Source organism: Arachis stenosperma, chromosome 4 (genome assembly GCF_014773155.1).
Source record: "Arachis stenosperma cultivar V10309 chromosome 4, arast.V10309.gnm1.PFL2, whole genome shotgun sequence".
In the NCBI taxonomy this organism is placed as follows: Eukaryota; Viridiplantae; Streptophyta; class Magnoliopsida; order Fabales; family Fabaceae; genus Arachis; species Arachis stenosperma.
Genome location: NC_080380.1, coordinates 81,525,810 through 81,546,997, shown reverse-complemented (window position 1 = coordinate 81,546,997; position 21,188 = coordinate 81,525,810). Strand labels below are relative to the sequence as shown.

The 21,188-nt window shown below is 38.1% G+C and overlaps 1 long non-coding RNA gene across 1 annotated transcript; it reads left to right on the top strand.

Moving 5' to 3' along the window:
* The first annotated feature begins 891 nt into the window (after positions 1–891).
* On the top strand, positions 892–5,061 carry LOC130976446 (uncharacterized). The gene is made up of 3 exons (XR_009084682.1): positions 892–1,398; positions 2,568–2,747; positions 4,696–5,061. It is a non-coding gene; the product is annotated as an uncharacterized LOC130976446 (long non-coding RNA).
* The last annotated feature ends 16,127 nt before the right edge of the window (positions 5,062–21,188 follow it).

Below are 21,188 nucleotides of genomic sequence, written 5' to 3'. Positions count from 1 at the left end.
GAGAGACAATTGTGCAACACTTAGTGTTCCAACACTCTCTCTCAGTGCAGATTTATACAGAGTCCTTAGACACCAAATCTAAATTTGGTGTTGTGAAACCATCCACAAGCATTGAGGATAAAGATACTACTATAAGAAAAATACCCATTCAGCCACACTTTTTTAAGCTACATTTAAAAAGCGACACCTTTCTTAGTGTTGCCTTTTTTTAGAAAAAAAGAAACACAATTCTGGCATCATTTAAAAAGTGTAGCATTAAGTATTATAGAAATTACTTATAAAACGTAGGTATATATTAACATCTATAGGTCCACTTTTTATATCAAAGAGAGTACTTTTTGAGGATAGCCTATTTATTAAGATTTTGATGCGCTTCAAAAGTGATCCCAAATAAGCGCCTTTTCCTCTTTTTCCTTATCGAAAGCAAACTCACAACACTTAGCGAAATTTTTGTTACCTCTAAAGTGTTGTGATAAGATCAAATGAGATGGATGACCATCATTTAATATGGGTGGCTCACATTCTCAAGAGAGATGAGTTTAATGAAAGTTGAATATTCTACCTCTTGTGTGCTTATAAATACATGTATTGAGACAAAAGAAAGACACGCACAACAGCAATAAACAAATCACTTCTCTTTCTTTCTTTATATTACTAATATTTTCTATCTCCTTATATTTCTCCTCCCTCTTTCATGCGTTACTAATATATAATAGCAATAAATATATAAGTTTCTTCTATTATTATATTATGATAATTATATTAGTAAATATCAAAATTAGAGTCTTCTATTTATACTTATTTACTTTATATATTATATCTTCATTAGTTATTTATTTATTTTATAACATAAAGCTCATTATCCCCTTTCTAAAACTCACAACACTTAGTGAATCACAGCGCCTTTATCCCCTTTCTGGAACCACACGAATCACAACGCCTTTGTTCCCTCCAAAGCTCATCACTCATCATCGCGAAGAACCCTCTCTAAAACCCTCTCTAAAATTTTTGTTATCAAATGCCTTTATCCCCTTTCTGAAACCCTCTCAGCATCGCAAAGAACCAAATGCAGCACTCACTATCGCCACATCGCCGCACACTCACCACTCACTATCGCCACTGACCGTCGCTCCTCTTCGCCCTCCTGCACTGAGCTGCGCTGCTCTCAGTATCGTCATCTCTGCGCTTCTCATCGTCCTTCCCCTTTCAATTTGATCGTCATTGCTGTAACCCTCAACTTCGCCATTCTCGGTTTCTCACCGTCGCTGGCGACCGTCGCCACCCAGTAACCACTCACCACCACTGTCGCTGTTGATCGTCGATGTTGCTACACTGACCATCGCTCTTCTTTGCCGTTCTTCTCATCATCCTCTTCTCTGTGCTCACATCGTTGAGTATGTATGTATTAATTTCTATTTAGTTTTGCAATTTCAGAGGTTTAGGGTTCCAATTTTAGGGGTTTTAATTTGGGGGTTTTAATCTGTGAAATATGGGTTTGTGAATTGTGATTTGATAACATGCATGCTGTCGTTGATGAAGATGCGTGGTTTAATAGATTAGCGAGTATTGCTAGATTAGTGATTTTTTATGTTTATCCTACCTTCTGATAAAGAATAGAATAGTGTCCTTACAGTGAAATGTGAAAAATGAAGAACATGCTTCTCTTTTTGTGTTCTGCATTTTTTGTGTTAAACCAAAATATTTTACCTGTAGTTTGCCCAAGTTCTCATGCAGCTTGCTTTTTGACAATTTAGCAGCACTTGTTTCCTGCATTATCAGATTTTCCTTGAATGATTTTTTTGTTTCTAATTTGGATTCTTACTCTTAGTAGATCCAAAAGAGTTTTTAAATTTGACTTTATGATAATAGAGAATAAAATTATGCAAATTGCAAAAAAAGAGATAAAAGGTTAACAATAAATAAATAAGTAAAATAAAAAGTTTGCATGTAATATAGAAATTGTGAAATCAATTTGTCAGGTTTTTATTTTTGACATTAACTCCACTTTAAACAATTTTGATACTCACACTTATTCACTTACTTAACATGTCAGGTGCTAATCAGTACCACTTACTTAACTTGTTGTAATTGGATGCCTTTTGAAATTTCAGTAATATATAGTGATACCATGCTTGATTTGTGTTTTGCCATGAAGGCTGTGATTCAGCCACTGGACTTGTATCGAAGTTATGTTTTAAGGTATTTGGTTATTTTGTGCAAGAACCAAGTGCGAGGATGTTAGAATGATGTAGAGCTTTGTTGCAGTGTTTGAAACAAGAGCAATATGATATTCTTTGAATAAATAAAAATGCAATGGTAAAATTTTATGGTTGTAGATTGTGGGAAGGTCAGCTCAGAATTTGGATTGGATACTAAATGAAATTTGATTTCCAACTTCAGTCTTAAATAGCAATCCTGAAGTATGTGCTGTCTTAGCGCTGATCAGAAAGCAATGTCCTTCCATCTTGATTTTATAAAGTTGAATGAATCCATTTTCTAAATTTATAGCTCTGTGCCTTTCTTCTACTCATAAGCACTAACATAAATTTTTTTTTGTATTCTTTTAGGAACAAGTAAAGTTGCAAAATTCTTGAGAGCCAATTGAATTTCTCTTTTCAAAGTACCGGAAGAAACAGTAGAGCTACTTGGGAAATCTGACCTGTATTTCTTTAGCCCCGAGCATCCTCCATTGACCGAACCAGCTCAGAAAGCCCTTGACTGGGCCGTGGATGAGAAATTGAAGTCAGGTATTATGGTTTCTGCCTATCAGTTCCATGCCAAAATTTGTTCAATAAATGAGTTAGACTCATTGTCAGTTCGGATTTTCCATTTCGTGTTGTACTACTTTGCAAGTTACTGTTGCATGAAATTAAAATGAACTGGAAAGAAACTTTGAATTGTCTTGTGCCCCATCTGAAAATGATTTTAATCTGTGTATGAGTGTGGTAATATTACATGTCAGAAACATATAGGATATACCTGATTTATTTTTTTCATCTAATCAGTTTTAAGGGTTTATGATCTTTGTGTACTTCTTTGAAACTTAATTGGATATACGACAACTTAAGTCACTCTTGGATGTACTTCTTTATGATCTTTATGTACTTCTTTTAAAACTGGAATTTTTGTGAGAGAACCAAATCTTGAAGGATTTATTATAGAGAGATGCTGTCCACGGAAAACTATTGTTAGAATCTTTGATAGAAATCAAAGGATTGCTGAGTGAAATTACTTGTTGTGTTTTCTTTGGTTTCTGCTTTGTGCTGTGCTACATTAAAAAGTGAAAGAGATTAATGCTATTTTAGACCTCAAGGTTTCCTCCATTGACCAAAACCTTTGTATGAGTGCACATTTTGCTGCTTAGTGTTGTTCATTGATTTCACTCTTAATCCATACAAAAAGGAATAAGACTGATTCTGGGTTTCTGTATGCTTGTCACTGTTATTAATTTATTTATTTCAAGTTCATAAATCTGGGTGAGTTTATGATTTTGCATAAATAGCCTTTGTTTCCAACCTCATTCAAACCAACATATATTGTTCTAAAATCTGGGTAAGGGAATTTAGTAGCCTTGATTTCAAAGTTAAACAACAAATAAATAAGTAAAATAATTGATCTGAATTTGACTATAATTGGTTATCTTTCTACTTTTCCTTTGCCATTTTCCCAGTCCCACTCCTCATTCAATCAGTTATCTTTTTACTTTCTCCTGTAATGTAACTCCTTTTTTTTATTTCTATAATTGGTTGATGATCAAGACGGTGTCGTTGGATTGTTCAGTTGATTATGATGATGATGATGATGCTTGATTAGGTTAGATTAAGTGTATTGATCAAAATTGTATCTTTTAAGTCCTTGCTGGTTAATGGGTCAGCCATGTTACACGATTTGCTTTTCTAGAAATTAGGACTTAGGAGTGCTACTTTGATTGCAATTGAGAATTAGGGTACAGGGAAAGAGTCAAAAGGGTTACTTTGCATCACATGTTCCCTCTGCATCGAATCCTATGCTTCTGTGTTGTTAAGAGTTGAAGCCCTGCTTCCTTGTGCAGCTGGTTTAACTTTAACTTGTAATTGATGCCTGAATTCTAGGATTTGACTCACTGAAGGAGAAACAAAGAATTTTTAGATCAGATCTATATGTAACTGGTGCTTGTTCTGTTGCTTTCCATACTGAGCTGTAGCTTACACAATCTTTTTCGTTTTGGATGTCAGTGCTTTCTCCCTTTGTGCTTTCACATGTTAATTTGTTTTGTAAATTGTGTTCTACAAGCTACTTGTTGAAATGTGCCTCTCAAGTCCCAAGTTGCATTTTTTTTTGCTTTTTCTTCTGTTATTGTTTTCTCTTCTGTGTAATGGTTTTCATTTTGAAATGCTTAGATATGTTTTGTATTTTAGTTATTTGCATTTGATGTATGTACATGGTCTTTTTGGTTGCCAGCAAAACATGAACTTATCTTCTCTATTTTTTTTTCCTTTTTCATATTTTTAATATATTTTATATTTTAATAAACTTAAGCCCAAATTGATCAGAGGAGTGAACTACTTGTGTTTGTTTTGGATCCTGGTTTGTTGCTTATTTATAACCTACTGAATTCCGTTTTGGAGATTTATTGGGATTGAAGGTTTCCTGCAGCCAAGTATTGATTTGTGAATTCTGAATTTCTGATAAATTGTGCGATTTATAATTTTTCAGGATCTTGAGAAAATGGATTTTGAAGGAAGTGAAAAGGAGACTGTGGTTACTCAGGTTAACATTGGTGGATTTGACCGTGAGGTCAGAGCAAATGATATTGTGGTATTCTTGGAACTTGGAAGAGAAAATTGGAATGGTAGATAGGTGTCGCTTGAAAACATCTTGGACCCCTCCAGAGTCATATCCAGATTTAAAAAAATTATTTAAAGAAATTATTTAGTATAATTATGTATTTATTTTTATTGTATAATATTCAACTCATTTAAATAAAAATGCAGAATTATTATACATGTAAATCATATTATTAACTATTATGTTGTATTAATAATTATTAAAAAATTATATATATATATATATATAAAACGAGACTTGAGGCTTCTTTTATACAGTAGTTATAGTATAAAAAAATCAGACTTAAGGTTACACTTATATACAATAGCTATAGTATACAAAAAAAATGAGGGACTTGTGGCTATACTTATAAAAAGTAGTTATGGTATACAATGTGGCTATGTTTTACAAGTGATGCAGTAGCATTGAAAAGCGCAGCCTATTTTGGCAAAAATGGAAGTTGAAAAGCGTAGCCTTTCGTCTTGGACAGTATCACTTGAAAAGCGCATCTTATTCTCAAATGCCAAAAGCATAGCCCTTGGTGCAGAAAAGCGTAGCCTTTGAGAGTAGGCAATGGCCGAATAGGAATCACCCCAAAAAGCATAGCCGTAGCCCAAAAAGTGTAGCCGTAGCCTAAGACATAATTTTTTTTCACTTTTGGCTATACTTTTTAAGTGTACCTGAATGGGTATTTTTCTTGTAGTGTATTAAGAAGAAGGTACCTAAAGGCTGAAGGGATAAGAAAATTCCCAATGAAGGCCTCTCACCTAGCATGAGAGTTGTCTTCACAGACAGCTTAGTGATTCCACACACTGAGAACAAGATCCTATCTCTAGAACATGTGGAGCTCATCCATAAAAGCACAGGAAGGAAGTTCACTGTAAGGGGTGATATTCTGAACCTCTATCCATCTCTATAAAGGAGCTGATCGTCAAGTTAGTGACGTTAAAGAAACACTTGTTGGGAGGCAACCCAACCATAACTAAAGCATTTCTGTTTTCTTTTATTTCATTTGAGTAATCTTAGTTTGTCTTCATAAATATTCCCTTTGAGTTTGTGATCATGTGCAGTAGTCAGAATAGAGACAGAGACATTCAGAAATGAAAACAGAGCATCCTGGAGTACACCCCTTGTTGGCGTTGAATGCCAGACAAGGAGGCAAGAGGGGCGTTCAATGCCCCCAATAAGTGAGGAAGCTGGCGTTGAACGCCACACAAGGAGAAGTGTGGGCATTCAATGCCCAAGAAGGAGCAGTAGTACTGGCGTTGAATGCCAAGGGAGGAGTCGCTAGAGGGCGGTCAACGCTCATAATGGAGCAAGAAGTTGGCCTTGAACGCCAGCCAAAGAGCAAAGGCTGGGCGTTCAACGCCCTATATCAAACTAGAAGTTGGCGTTAAATGCCAGCCAGGGAGCAGAAGCTGGGCGTTCAATGCCCTATATGGAGCAAGAAGTTGGCATTGAAAGCCAGCCAGGAGCAGAGGCTGGGCGTTCAACGCCCACAAAGGAGCAGGAAATTCGAATTTCCTAGCCTCTCAAGATCAGTGGGTCCCACAGGATCTTTACCTATCCTATATTCTTCTCTCTCTTACTTCCCCTCTTCTCAATATACATTCTTTCCCATACACTCTCAACTAATCACATCCACACCCCTTTTTCTCTTCCCAACACCCCTCATCACTACCATCTATCCATTCCCACCAACCCTACCCACTTCAAATTCCAAACATTCCCTCCCAATTCTCCCACCCCATAACTGAACCCTAACCCAAACCCCCCTATAAGTACCCCCTCATTTACCCCTTCCTACTCACACAACTTTCTTCTTCCCTTTCCTACATACATAGCTGAAAGTCTTACCCCTCTCTTCTCCATCTCTTTCTTCCTTCTTCTACTATTATTTTCTTCTCTTGTTATTTTGCTTGAGGACGACAAAGATTTTAAGTTTGGTGTTGAAAAATCCTTGCTTTTTGCTTTCTATTCACACTTATGTCACCTAAAGTCAGAGAATCCTCTAGAAAGAGGAAAGGAAAAGCCATAGCTTTCGCCTCCGAACCTTGGAAAATGGAGAGATTCCATACTAAGGCTCATCAAGACCACTTCTATGAAGTAGTGGCAAAGAAGAGGGTGATTCCTGAAGTCCCCTTTAGGCTAAAAAAGAATGAGTACCCAGAGATCCAACAAGAAATCCGGAGAAGAGGTTGGAAAGTTCTGACCAATCCCATTCCAGAAGTTGGGATCTTAATGGTGTAAGAGTTTTATGCCAATGCGTGGGTCACCAAAAATCATGACACTAGTGTGAACCCACATCCCAAAATTTTGCACACCATGCTCCGAGGGCGTCTCTTGGATTTCAACCCGGAAAGTTTAAGGTTGGCACTCCAACTACGATTAATGCAAGGAGACCCACACCCTTACAATAGAAGAGTCAATTTCAATCAGAGGCTGGACCAAGTCCTTTCAGACGTTTGTGTGGAAGGAGCACAATGGAGAAGGGATGCTCAAGGCAAGCCTATCTAACTAAGAAGGCTTGACCTTAAGCCCGTAGCTAGAGGATGCTTAGAATTCATCCAACACTCTATCATCCCTACTAGCAACCGGTCCGAAGTGACCATTGACCGAGCCATCATGATTCACTACATCATGCTTTGGGATGAGGTGGAGGTACATGAGGTGATACTTCAAGAGCTGTACAAGGTGGTAGAAATGCCATCCACCTAAGCAAGGTTGGCATTTCCTCACCTCATATGTCGCTTATGCAATTCAGCTGGAAATGTCATAGAACAAAATATTCCCATTGAGGAGGACAAGCCTATCACTAAAAGAAATATGGAGCATGTTAGATAGCTGGCACATAAACCACAGCAAGAGCATGTGGAGCTACCTCAATAAGAAATTCCTGAAATGCCTCAAGGGGTACATTTTTCTCCCCAAGGATATTGGGATCAACTGAACACTTCTCTAGGAGAATTAAGCTTCAACATGGATCAGCTGAGGATGGGACACTAAGAGCATTCCACCATCCTCCATGAAATAAGGGAAGATCAAAGAGTTTTGAGGGAGGAGCAACAGAGACAGGGGCGTGACATAGAAGAAATCAAGCACTCCATTGGATTCTCTAGAGGAAGCAGTAGCCACCGTCACTAAGGTGGTCACGTTCCATATCCCCATTTGCTTATGTTATTTTTCTATTTTTCATTGTATTTCATTGTCTGTTTTCTGTTTCTAAGTGCATGATCATCCTTTGTTTTGTCTTAAGCTATGAAATATTTCATGAATCTCTCACCATACTTAAAAGAAAAATTTTATTTGAAAAAGAGAAGTAAGATGCATGAACTCGAGTTATATAAGAATAGTCCAATTAATTGATGTGGTGGCATTACTTTTACTTTCTAAATGGATGAATCAACAGTGCATATTTGATGTTGGAGTAAAGAATGTTGGTTCTTGAAAGAATGATGAAAATGGTGAAGTATTATTGGTAATCTGAGAAATCCAATTATTGATTCTTGAAGCAAGAAAAAGCAGCAAAAAGAAAGAAAAAGAGAAAGAAACGAAAAAAAGAGAAGAAAGAGAAAAAGCCAATAGCTATTTAAACCAAAAGGCAAGAGCAAGAAAAAGAAAGAAAGAGAAAAAGCCAATAGCTCTTTAAACTAAAAGGCAAAAGCAGGGATCCAAGGCTTGAGCATCAATGGTTATGAGGGCCTAAAAGAAACAAAATCTTGGCCTAAAAAGTTCAAATGAGCTCCTCCCCCTAACTAAATGCTTGTGGTGTGAAGGTGTCAAGTTAAAAGCTTGAGACTGAGCAGTTAAAGTCATGATTCCAAAAGCAAAAGAGTGTGCCTAAAAAATCTAGACACCCTTAGCTGGGGATTCTAGCAAAACTGAATCACAATCCAATTGGGTTCACCCAGTTAAGTGTTTGTGGTGTTTATGTATCCGGTGGTAATACGGGAAAACAAAATGCTTAGGGTTATGGCCAGGCTCTAAAAGAAGCTGTGTTCAAGAATAAAAGAGAACTAAACTAAGAGAGTCAATAATATCATCCGGATTCTGAAGTCCTAAAGACATCAACACTTCTGAGCTTCAAAGGATAGTGAGATACTAAAACTGTTCAGAAGTAAACAGTTACTAGCCCTGCCCATCAATTAGAACTGAGCTTCATTGAAAAACTCTAAGATCCATTGTATCCTTCTCTTCTTCTTGATCCTACTTTGTTTTTGGTTGCTTAGGGACAAGCAACAGTTTAAGTTTGGTGTTTTGATAAGCGGATATTTTATACGCTTTTTGGCATCATTTTCATATTATTTTAGTTATGTTTTTTGTTCAAGTTTTTTTATGTTTTCTCAGGTTTTAGTGCAAAATTCACAATTTTGGATTCTAGTTTGAGTTGTTGTGTTTTCTGATAATTTCAGGCTAAAATTGAGGAGCTTTGGCAAAGTTTGATTTAGAGGCAAGGAAAGCGTCGCTGATGTTGTTATATTCTGACCGCTATGCACTCACACGAGCATTTCTGGAGCTATAGAGGTCCAAATAATGCGTTCACAAAAGTGTTGGAAAGATAACTTATAGAGCTTTCCAATAATATTTAATGGTCTACACTTTTCGTCGAAGGAGCCTGCCTATATTGGGCGTTGAACGCCAAGGAGCTACCCCCTAGCTAGCGTTCAACGCCCCAATGAGACAAGCTAGCATTTAACGCCCAAGAACCACCCCCTTTGGGGCATTTGGTGCACGAAATTGTGATCATCAACAATGGCGCCAAAAACTTGGTAGCGCTCTCAAACGTGAATCACACTTTGTCACAACTTCGCACAACTAACCAGCAAGTGCACTGGGTCGTCCAAGTAATACCTTACGTGAGTAAGGGTCGATCCCACAGAGATTGTTGGTATGAAGCAAGCTATGGTCATCCTGTAAATCTCAGTTAGGCGGATTCAAATGGTTATAAAGGTTTCGAAAATAATAATAAATAAAATATAGAATAAGATAGAGATACTTATGTAAATCATTGGTAGGAATTTCAGATAAGTGTATGGAGATGCTGTGTTCCTTCTGAATCTCTGCTTTCCTGCTACTTTCATCCAATCCTTCTTACTCCTTTCCATGGCAAGCTATATGTAGAGCATCACCGTTGTCAATGGCTACATCCCATCCTCTCAGTGAAAATGGTCCAAATGCTTTGTCACAGTGCGGCTAATCATCTGTCGGTTCTCGATCATGTCGGAATAGAATCCATTGATTCTTTTGCGTCTGTCACTACGCCCAACAATCGCGAGTTTGAAGCTCATCATAGTAATTCAATCCTTGAATCCTACTTGGAATATCACAGACAAGGTTTAGACTTTCCGGATTCTCAAGAATGGCCGCCAATAATTCTAGCTTATACCACGAAGATCCTGATTAAAGAATCCAAGAGATACACGCTCGTTCTAAGGTAGAACGGAAGTGGTTTTCAGTCACGCGTTCATAGGTGAGAATGATGATGAGTGTCACGGATCATCACATTCGTCATGTTGAAGTGCAACGAATATCTTAGAACAAGAATAAGCTAAATTGAATAGAAAATAGTAGTAATTGCATTAAAACTCGAGGTACAACAGAGTTCAACACCCTTAATCTATGGTGTGTAGAAACTCCACCGTTAAAAATATATAAGTGATGCTCCAGGCATGGCCGAACAATAGGGAAGAGGACCCGGTCAAAGACTAGACACTAGTACACTAGTAAAAAGTTCTATTTATACTAAACTAGCTACTAGGGTTTACAGAAATAAGTCTAAGTGCAGAAATCTACTTTCGAGGCCCACTTTGGTGTGTGTTTGGGCTGAACTTGAGCTTTTCACGTGCAGAGGCTTCTTTTGGAGTTAAACGCCAAGTTGTAACGTGTTTTTGGCGTTTAACTTTGGTTTGTGACGTGTTTCTGGCGTTTGACTCCAGAATGCAGCATGGAACTGGCGTTGAACGCCAATTTGCGTCGTCTAAGATCGAACAAAGTATGGACCATTATATATTGCTGGAAAGCCCTAGATGTCTACTTTCCAAGACAACTATCCAATGGAATTAGATCGAGAAGCTTTCTAACAAAATTCAAGAGAAAAGATTGAATAAGAAGATAAAAACTATTATTGATTCACTGAATTACAATAGAGCTCCCTAACCCAATGAAAGGGGGTTTAGTGAGTCATAGCTCTGAATTCAATTACAAAAAGAAAAACTAGCAAAATGATCAAAAGTCCCCCAGTCAGGGGCTGGATTCCCCTTCAATCCCCTTTTTTTCAAATGCAGAAACTAAGGCCTTTAAATAGGCTCCCTAAATTACAAAATGAAAATGAAATTAAAAGCAAATTACAATCAAATGAAAATAAACTATTCTAGATGATTCTTGTGGCCTTGATTTGGTGTTGTTGATGGGCCTTGCTTGCTTGAAGGGTAGAGTGACATAATTGATCCAAAAAGGATAATGATCCATTAAACTACACTCAAACGTTGCACCCCCCTTTCTTGAGTAGTCACTTTGTTCTCTTGTCAACCTTGCCAATTTGATGCCAAATATAGACTATTATACCTCGTTGGAAAGCTATGGATGTCAGCTTTCTAACGCAACTGGAAGCACCTCAATTGGATCTCTATATCTCAAGTTATGCTTGATTGAAGGTGACAAGGTTGCTGGTTGGTTTGACAGCGTTTAAGCCAACGTTTAAGTCACTTAAACGTGCTTGAAAATGCCAATTTTGGGAGCTCAGTTGCATTGTCCACCCCATACTTCTATACATCGTTGGAAAGCTCTGGATGTCTACTTTCCAATGCAACTGGAAGCTCATCATTTGGAGTTCTACAACTCGAGTTATACTCCATGGAAGGTGAAGAGGTCAGCTGGCCTGATTGCATGTTGGTACTATGCTCTTCTATGCACATTACGGGGCTGTTTTCTCCCTCAATTTTTAGTATCCACCATGCATGCCATATATGCTTGGAAAGCTCTAGATGTCTTCTTTCCAATGCATTTTGAATCACCTCATTTGGAGTTTTGTAACTCAAGTTATTTATGTTTGAAGAAGGCATGGTCAAGCTGTTCCATATAACACGTTTAAGCTCCAGTTTAAGCTTAAACTGGAGCTTAAACGCTGGCACTCCCTGGAGGCACAAGCTCGAGCACGTTTAAGCTCCAGTTTAAGCTTAAACTGGAGCTTAAACGTTGGAAGCATCCTGGAGCAATTCCCTTCCTGGCATTTAAGTTCCAGTTTAAGCTTAAACTGGAACTTAAACGCCACAATTGATATCCAGGCTTCCTTCATTGATTTTTGTTGCTTCTTTGCCTAGCCTCTTCTTCCCTGAAATCATCCAAACAACTGCATCAAAGTCTTGCTAAAATTCATGAGAATTCTTCCATTCATAGCATTCAATGAATATAACTAAAAACTCATGGAATTTGCATCAAAATCTTCATGTTTGAATGATTTAAGACAAGCATGACTATTTGGCCCAAATGATTACTTAAGGCTCAAGAAAATGCATAAAACAACTAAAAATAAAAGAAAAAGGCTAGTGAAACTAGCCTAAGATGCCTTGGCATCACAACACCAAACTTAATCCTTGCTTGTCCCCAAGCAAGTTTTGAATTATTGAGAAGAAAGAATGAAACAGAAAGTAAATTCATTAGCCATATCAGTAAGTAATTGACATTGATTAATGGGGTGTTCATGCAGAAAGTTGTTGCAGCATCACTTTATTGTTTCTTAGGTAAGAATGTCACTTTTTTTGTTTCTACTAAAACACTGCTATGACCTCTTGTTATTCACATATCCTTGGCAAGTTTCTTTTCTTTGTTTTTCTTTTTCTTTGAGCTTATTTGCTCCTTGTTGCTCAGTGTCATGTGTTGCACAAGCTTTTGACATTTTTCTTTCCTTATCAGTGCTCACACATATCCACCACAGGCACTTTAGTTTACATTTCTTCACAAGATATTGGTGCCCAGCACCTCTTTGTGTAACTAAATATTTTGTAGCTAGGTTGCTCTTGATAATGGACTTTTGGTTGATAATCCCGGGTTAGTTAACCCAAGTTACCAAGTGTTGAAACACTCCACAGAACCTATTCATCCAAGCAGATCCTAGTACATAAACACCACAGGCATATGTCTCAGAAGTTCAAACTATTGGTGCCTAGCTTTATTTTCTTAATTCTTTTGCTTTTTGGTTACCTTTCTCATTGGCTTTTTCTTTTTTTTTTTTCTTTCCCTTGGCCAAGGACATTTATTTACCAAGATCCATAGACAGCATCCTAATTTCCACTAAAAGTGACAATTCTAACTTTATTTCTTAGTGAGCTGACTATTCAATCAAACATGCATACCACCACTTAATCTTATTTGATTTCTTACCAAATGGAATTGAGTTACTTTTGTTCAAACATTTCTTTTATTTTTATTTTTATTTATTTTTTTTTTTTGGAACAGAACAAACAGGGCAAGCATACATTTAAGCAAGTGAAGTTTATCCAGACACTTAGACTATCACTTATTTGGAAATTAAACAAACAGACAAATAAAAACTGCAATGACTCAAACTTAAAGCAGGGGTGCATGCAAACTTCCAATATCAGCAATTCAAAGTACAAGCAATTAAGTGACAATACAACCTTTTAGCATCTTCTTTGTTGTTCATCATCCTTCCTAGCCTTGGTGTTCTCTTTGATGATGATGTATATTCCTTCCATGAGATTGATTGTCTTCCTGCAAAGCTATTAGAAGTTGCTTGTTCCCCAAGCACTTTGAGAATTGGTTAGCATGCATGTATGTTTGTAGGCCTCTGAACTTAGATTGGTGTGTGAACACCAAACTTAGTTCCTTGCCATATGCAGCAATTTGGATCATATGCAGAAAACCTCATGTGCTTTTATTAAGAAAATAACTATGAACTAGAAAAAGAAACTATGAACTAGAAATAAAACTATTGTTTAAGTAGTTTCCCTGATTGGTTGGAGCTAGTGACTAGTCATGCTGAGGTAGAAATGTGCTTTTAATGAAGTTTTTGGTGGAACACCAAACTTAGAATCTCACATTCACCCTTGAATTGTTTTGGTGTGCAACACCAAACTTAGCTCCTTGCAATACAGATAAATCTACTTAACTCTTTTATTGAAATAACTAGAAAAAAAAAACTACCTTTGGTTGGGTTGCCTCCCAACAAACGCTCGTTTACTGTCATTAGCTTGACATGCTGTTCCTGACTTTCTTCCTCTTCCTCCAGTTTGTTAAGAGGAATGACTTCAAGTGGATAAAGGAGCTAGTTGGTGCCCCTTGTTGTGAATGCCTCTTTCCAGCAAGCTTTCCTTTGTGATTGGCTTGAGTGAACTTGCTTGTTGGCTCAGGAGTTGGATTGTTCTTCGACCTTCTCTTCTTCATGGATATGGTCCTTTGTTTCTCGGTCACAATTCTCATTGTGGTGCTTGTTTCTACTGCCTTCACATCCTTGATCTCAGAACTTGGTTGTTGTTGGACAGTTGGAGTATCCTGTTCATCAAAAGCTTCCTGAATTTGTGGTTCAATGAACCCTTCCTCTTTGCAACTCTCTGTTTTATTGGAGTGTGATCTCCCTTGATTGACTTTCTCCCTTTCTTGTTCTTCTGATTCCTCCCTTGGGTTTGCCATGGTATCACTAGAAGAATTGTGGGTAGGGATTTGCTTTGATAGATATCCAATTTGTGCTTCTAGCTTTTGAATGGCAGCACCTTGATTTTGCAAGTTGGATATCACTTCTTCCTTAAAGCCTTTCAAATCGGCCACATCTCTGCCCATAGTTGCAAGCATTCCTTCCATCCTGGTTAACTGATCATGAAGTGATTGGTTCGGATTGGTTTGATGAGGTTGATTATCTTGGCTGTGATATGGTGGCTGGGAGTATGTGTTTTGTGTGGGCTGATAGGGTCTTTGGTTGGAGTTTTGGTAGTGGTATGACTCTTGTGTGTAGTGGAATGAGTCTTGTGGATAGTGAAATGAATTGTATGAATTTGAGAAGGAATTTTGTGCTGAGAAATGCTCAAGTGATGAAGAATTTGGATATGTAAAACTAGGAGGTGAGGTTGGATAATTAAGAGGTGATGGCTCTTGATGAATGGGGTGTGAATAAGTGAAATCTCTTTGGTTTTGATCTTCCCAGCCACAACTTGAGTAGTGATCAAATTCACCAAAACATGGACCATTTTGTGGCTCTGGGAAGTACCCCGTTTCCTGTTCCTGATACTCCCACCCACCATGAGCATAATAACATGAATCATTCTGTGGTGGTGGAGAGTTTCTCATGAATTTTGATTGACCAAAAGATGATGGATACTCCTTTCTTTTTTGTAATGTGCTCAGTCTCAAACAATACTCATCCAAAGATAGTGAAAATTCCATAGTGAGGCAATATCATAAACAGCTAGTGGTTAGTATGCTAACAAGTGAATAAGCAAAGAAAACAAATTAAAATTTGCAGAAATTAGCAGTAATAAACTGAAACAAAAACTATTAACAAAAGAAAAGAAAAATTGCTCAATCTAGTTAACTTCCAATTGGAGAATTGTCAATCGAAAACCAATCCCCGGCAACGGCGCCATAAACTTGATGTTTGCTATAAACTTGATAGCTACGATTTTAGGAAATTGCACGATCGGCAAAAATTCCTTCCGGCAAGTGCACCGGTTATCGTCAAGTAAAAACTCACAATAGAGTGAGGTCGAATCCCACAAGGATTGGTTGAGTGAGCAATTCGGATTAGAAGTGTGTTCTAGTTGAGCGGAATCAAGATTTAGATGAGAATTGCGGAATGTTAAATTGCATGAATTAAAGAGCGAGAAGCTAAATTGTGGAAATTAAAAGGGGATCGGGGTGATTGCATGAATTTAATTGCAGAATGTAAAGAGAAAGTGATAGATCAGAAATGGGGAATTCATTGGGTTTCAGGAGATATTGAGATCTCCGAATCAAAACATTTTTTATCCCTTCCTCAACCAATGCATTCATTGAATTTTGCTTGGCAATCTTATATGATTGGATCCCAATCCCTTGGCTCACCAATTCTCTCTAAAAACAAACAAATTCCCAATCCCTTGGTTTAAATGTTCATAAGAAGAGATGATGCTCGATCACCGATTATACCACACAGTTTCATGAACCACAATTTGGTAGGATTACATGTCACAATATCCATCCAAACTCCAATCCAATTCACTGTGAGGAAGCTTCTCTAGCATGAATCCTCCATTCCTTTCCCAAGGTTCCGAAGGATTCCAATTATGGATAGTTTCTTTCCCAAGACAACTATCCAATGGAATTAGATCGAGAAGCTTTCTAACAAAATTCAAGAGAAAAGATTGAATAAGAAGATAAAAACTATTATTGATTCATTGAATTACAATAGAGTTCCCTAACCCAATGAAAGGGGGTTTAGTGAGTCATAGCTCTGAATTCAATTACAAAAAGAAAAACTAGCAAAATGATCAAAAGTCCCCCAGTCAGGGGCTGGATTCCCCTTCAATCCCCTTTTTTTCAAATGCAGAAACTAAGGCCTTTAAATAGGCTCCCTAAATTACAAAATGAAAATAAAATTAAAAGCAAATTACAATCAAATGAAAATAAACTATTCTAGATGATTCTTGTGGCCTTGATTTGGTGTTGTTGATGGGCCTTGCTTGCTTGAAGGGTAGAGTGACATAATTGATCCAAAAAGGATAATGATCCATTAAACTACACTCAAACGTTGCACCCCCCTTTCTTGAGTCGTCACTTTGTTCTCTTGTCAACCTTGCCAATTTGATGCCAAATATAGACTATTATACCTCGTTGGAAAGCTATGGATGTCAGCTTTATAACGCAACTGGAAGCACCTCAATTGGATCTCTATAGCTCAAGTTATGCTTGATTGAAGGTGACAAGGTTGCTGGTTGGTTTGACAGCGTTTAAGCCAACGTTTAAGTCACTTAAACGTGCTTGAAAATGCCAATTTTGGGAGCTCAGTTGCATTGTCCACCCCATACTTCTATACATCGTTGGAAAGCTCTGGATGTCTACTTTCCAATGCAACTGGAAGCGCATCATTTGGAGTTCTACAACTCGAGTTATGCTCCATGGAAGGTGAAGAGGTCAGCTGGCCTGATTGCATGTTGGTACTATGCTCTTCTATGCACATTACGGGGCTGTTTTCTCCCTCAATTTTTAGTATCCACCATGCATGCCATATATGCTTGGAAAGCTCTAGATGTCTTCTTTCCAATGCATTTTGAATCACCTCATTTGGAGTTTTGTAGCTCAAGTTATTTATGTTTGAAGAAGGCATGGTCAAGCTGTTCCATATAACACGTTTAAGCTCCAGTTTAAGCTTAAACTGGAGCTTAAACGCTGGCACTCCCTGGAGGCACAAGCTCGAGCACGTTTAAGCTCCAGTTTAAGCTTAAACTGGAGCTTAAACGTTGGAAGCATCCTGGAGCAATTCCCTTCCTGGCATTTAAGTTCCAGTTTAAGCTTAAACTGGAACTTAAATGCCACAATTGATATCCAGGCTTCCTTCATTGATTTTTGTTGCTTCTTTGCCTAGTCTCTTCTTCCCTGAAATCATCCAAACAACTGCATCAAAGTCTTGCTAAAATTCATGAGAATTCTTCCATTCATAGCATTCAAGGAATATAACTAAAAACTCATGGAATTTGCATCAAAATCTTCATGTTTGAATGATTTAAGACAAGCATGACTATTTGGCCCAAATGATTACTTAAGGCTCAAGAAAATGCATAAAACAACTAAAAATAAAAGAAAAAGGCTAGTGAAACTAGCCTAAGATGCCTTGGCATCATTCAACCACAGAGGCGGCTGAATCCAGCCATGAAGGAGGTGGTGCAGAAAGAGGTTACTAAATTACTAGAGGCTAGGATTATTTATCCTATTTCTGATAGCCCCTGGGTGGCCCTGTCCAAGTTGTCCCCAAAAAGGGAGGCATGACAGTGGTTCATGATGAAAAGAATGAACTGGTTCCTACAAGAACAGTTACAAGGTGGCGTATGTGTATTGACTACAGAAGGCTCAACACTGCCACCAGAAAGGATCATTTTCCTTTACCATTCATAGACCAAATGCTAGAGAAACTAGCAGGTCATGAATACTACTGCATTTTGGACGGCTACTCAGGTTACAACTAAATTGCAGTGGATCCTCAATACCAAGAGAAAACCGCATTCACATGTTCATCTGGAGTATTTGCCTACTGATGAGTGGATATTTTATACGCTTTTTGGGGGTATTTTCATATAGTTTTTAGTAGGATCTAGCTACTTTTTAGTATATTTTTATTAGTTTTTATGCAAAAATCACATTTCTGGACTTTGCTATGAGTTTTTGTGTTTTTCTGTGATTTCAGGTATTTTCTGGCTGAAATTGAGGGACCTGAGCAAAAATCTGATCCAGAGGCTGAAAAAGGACTGCAGATCTTGTTGGATTCTAACCTCCTTGCACTCGAAATGGAATTTTTAGAGCTACAGAAGTCCAAATGACAAGCTTTTAATTTCGTTGGAAAGTAGACATCTAGGGCTTTCCAGAAATATATAATAGTCCATACTTTGTCTGAGTTTAGACGACGCAAATAGGCGTTCAACGCCAGCCTTCTGCCCTATTCTGGAGTTAAACGCCAGAAATAGGTTACAAGCTAGAGTCAAACGCTAGAAACAGGTTACAACTTGACGTTTAACTCCAAGAATAGCCTATGCACGTGAAAGCTTCAATGCTCAGTCCCAGCACACACCAAGTGGGCCCCGGAAGTAGATTTATGCACTATCTATCTTAGTTTACTCATTTTCTGTAAACCTAGGTTACTAGTTGAGTATAAAAACTACTTTTAGAGATTTATTTTGTACCGGATGACATTTTACATCTGAATTTGTATCTTCTACGGCATGAGTCTCTAAACCCCATGGTTGGGGGTGGGGAGCTCTGCTGTGTCTCAATGAATTAATGCAATTACTTCTGTTTTCTATTCAATTATGCTTGTTTCTATTCTAAGATATTCATTTGCACCTCAACATGATAAATGTGATTATCCGTGACACTCATCACCATTCTCAACTTATGAACGCGTGCCTGACAACCACTTCTGTTCTACCTTAGATTGAATGTATATCTCTTGGGTTCCTGGTTCACTAGTTTAACTGCCTCTCCTGACAACAGAGCATTCAAACCCGTGAGATCAGAGTCTTAGTGAGAACCGGTAAGTCTAAACCTTGTCTGTGGTATTCCGAGTAGGATCTAGGAAGGGATGACTGTGACGAGCTTCAAACTCATGAATGCTGGGCGCAGTGACAATGTGCAAAAGGATCAATGGATCCTATTCCAACATTAGTGAGAACCAACAGATGATTAGTCATGTACATGGACCCTTTTCACTGAGAGGACGGATGGTAACCATTGACAACGGTGATCCACCAACATACAGCTTGCCATGGAAGGAGACCTGCGTGCGTAAAGAAGAAGAGAGTAGGAAAGCAGAACTTCAGAAGACAGAGCATCTCTAAAACCTCAACCTGTTCTCCATTACTGCATAACAAGTATCATTTAATTCATGCTCTTTTACTCTTCGCAATTAAAACTAAGAACCACTATTGATATCTTGACTAAGAATAATAAGATAACCATAGCTTGCTTCAAGCCGGCAATCTCCGTGGGATCGACCCTTACTCACGTAAGGTATTACTTGGACGACCCAGTGCACTTGCTGGTTAGTTGTGTGGAATTACAAAGTGTGATTGTAATTTTCGTGCACCACCTACAGAAGGATGCCATTTGGTTTGTGCAATGCGCCTGCAACCTTTCAGAGGTGCATGCTCTCTGTCTTCTTTGATATGGTATAGAAATTTCTGGAAGTCTTCACGGATGACTTCTCAGTATTTGGAGACTCATTCAGATTTTGTCTTGACCATCTAGCACTTGTTCTGAAAAGATGCCAAGAGACTAACCTGGTTTTAAACTGGGAGGAATGTCACTTTATGGTGACTGAAGGAATTGTCCTTGGGTACAAAATTTTGAACAAGGGAATAGAGGTGGATCAAGCTAAGGTAAAAGTAATTGAAAAATTACCACCACCTACCAATGTTAAGGCAATCAGAAGCTTTCTTGGGCATGCAGGATTCTATAAGAGGTTTATAAAGGATTTTTTGAAAATTGCCAAACCTCTAAGCAATCTGTTAGCTGTTGATACACCATTTGTCTTTGACACAGAATGTTTGCAGGCCTTTGAAACTCTGAAAGCTAAGCTGGTCACAGCACTAGGCATTTCTACACAAGACTTGACATTACCATTTGAATTAATGTGTGATACCAGTGACCATGCCATTGGTGCAGTATTAGGACAGAGGCATGACAAGCTTCTGCATGTCATTTATTATGCTAGTTGTATTTTAAATGATGCACAGAAGAATTACACAACCACAGAGAAGGAGTTGCTTGCAGTGGTTTATGCCATTGACAAGTTCATATCTTATTTAGTAGGATCAAAAGTGATTATGTACACTGACCATGCTGCTCTTAAATATCTCCTCATAAAGCAGGATTCAAAACCCAGACTTATAAGGTGGGTATTGCGTCTACAAGAGTTTGATATAGAAATAAGAGACAGAAAAGGGACAGAGAACCAAGTAGCTGATCACCTGTCCCGGATAGAACCAGTAGCAGGAGCGTCTCTCCCTCCTAATGAGGTCTCAGAAACCTTTCCGGATGAGCAACTTTTTGCCATTCAGGAAGTACCATGGTTTGCAGACATTACAAACTATAAAGCTGTGAGATTCATACCCAAGGAGTACAGTAAGATGCAAACAAAAAAAATTGATTTCTGATGCAAAGTACTACTTGTGGAATGAACCATATCTCTTTAAGAGATATGCAGACGAAATAATCCGTAGATATGTGCCTTGAGAAGAGGCGCAGAAAATCCTATGGCATTGCTATGGATCAAAATATGGAGGACATTTCGGAGGTGAGCGAATAGCAACAAAGGTTCTCCAGTCTAGCTTCTACTGGTCTACTCTCTATAGAGATTCCTGAGAGTTTGTACATAACTGTGAAAGTTACTAGAGAGCTGGTAATTTGCCTCATGGTTATGCCATGCCTCAGCAAAGGATCTTAGAGATTGAGTTGTTTGATGTATGGGGTATTGACTTCATGGGCCTTTCCCACCATCATACTCAAACACTTATATTCTGGTGGCAGTAGACTATGTATCTAAATGGGTAGAAGTAATTGCAACACCCACTAATGATACTAAGACCGTGCTGAAGTTCCTCCAGAAGCATATCTTCAGCAGGTTTGGTGTCCCTAGAATATTAATTAGTGATGGAGGCACTCACTTCTGCAATAAACAGCTTGAC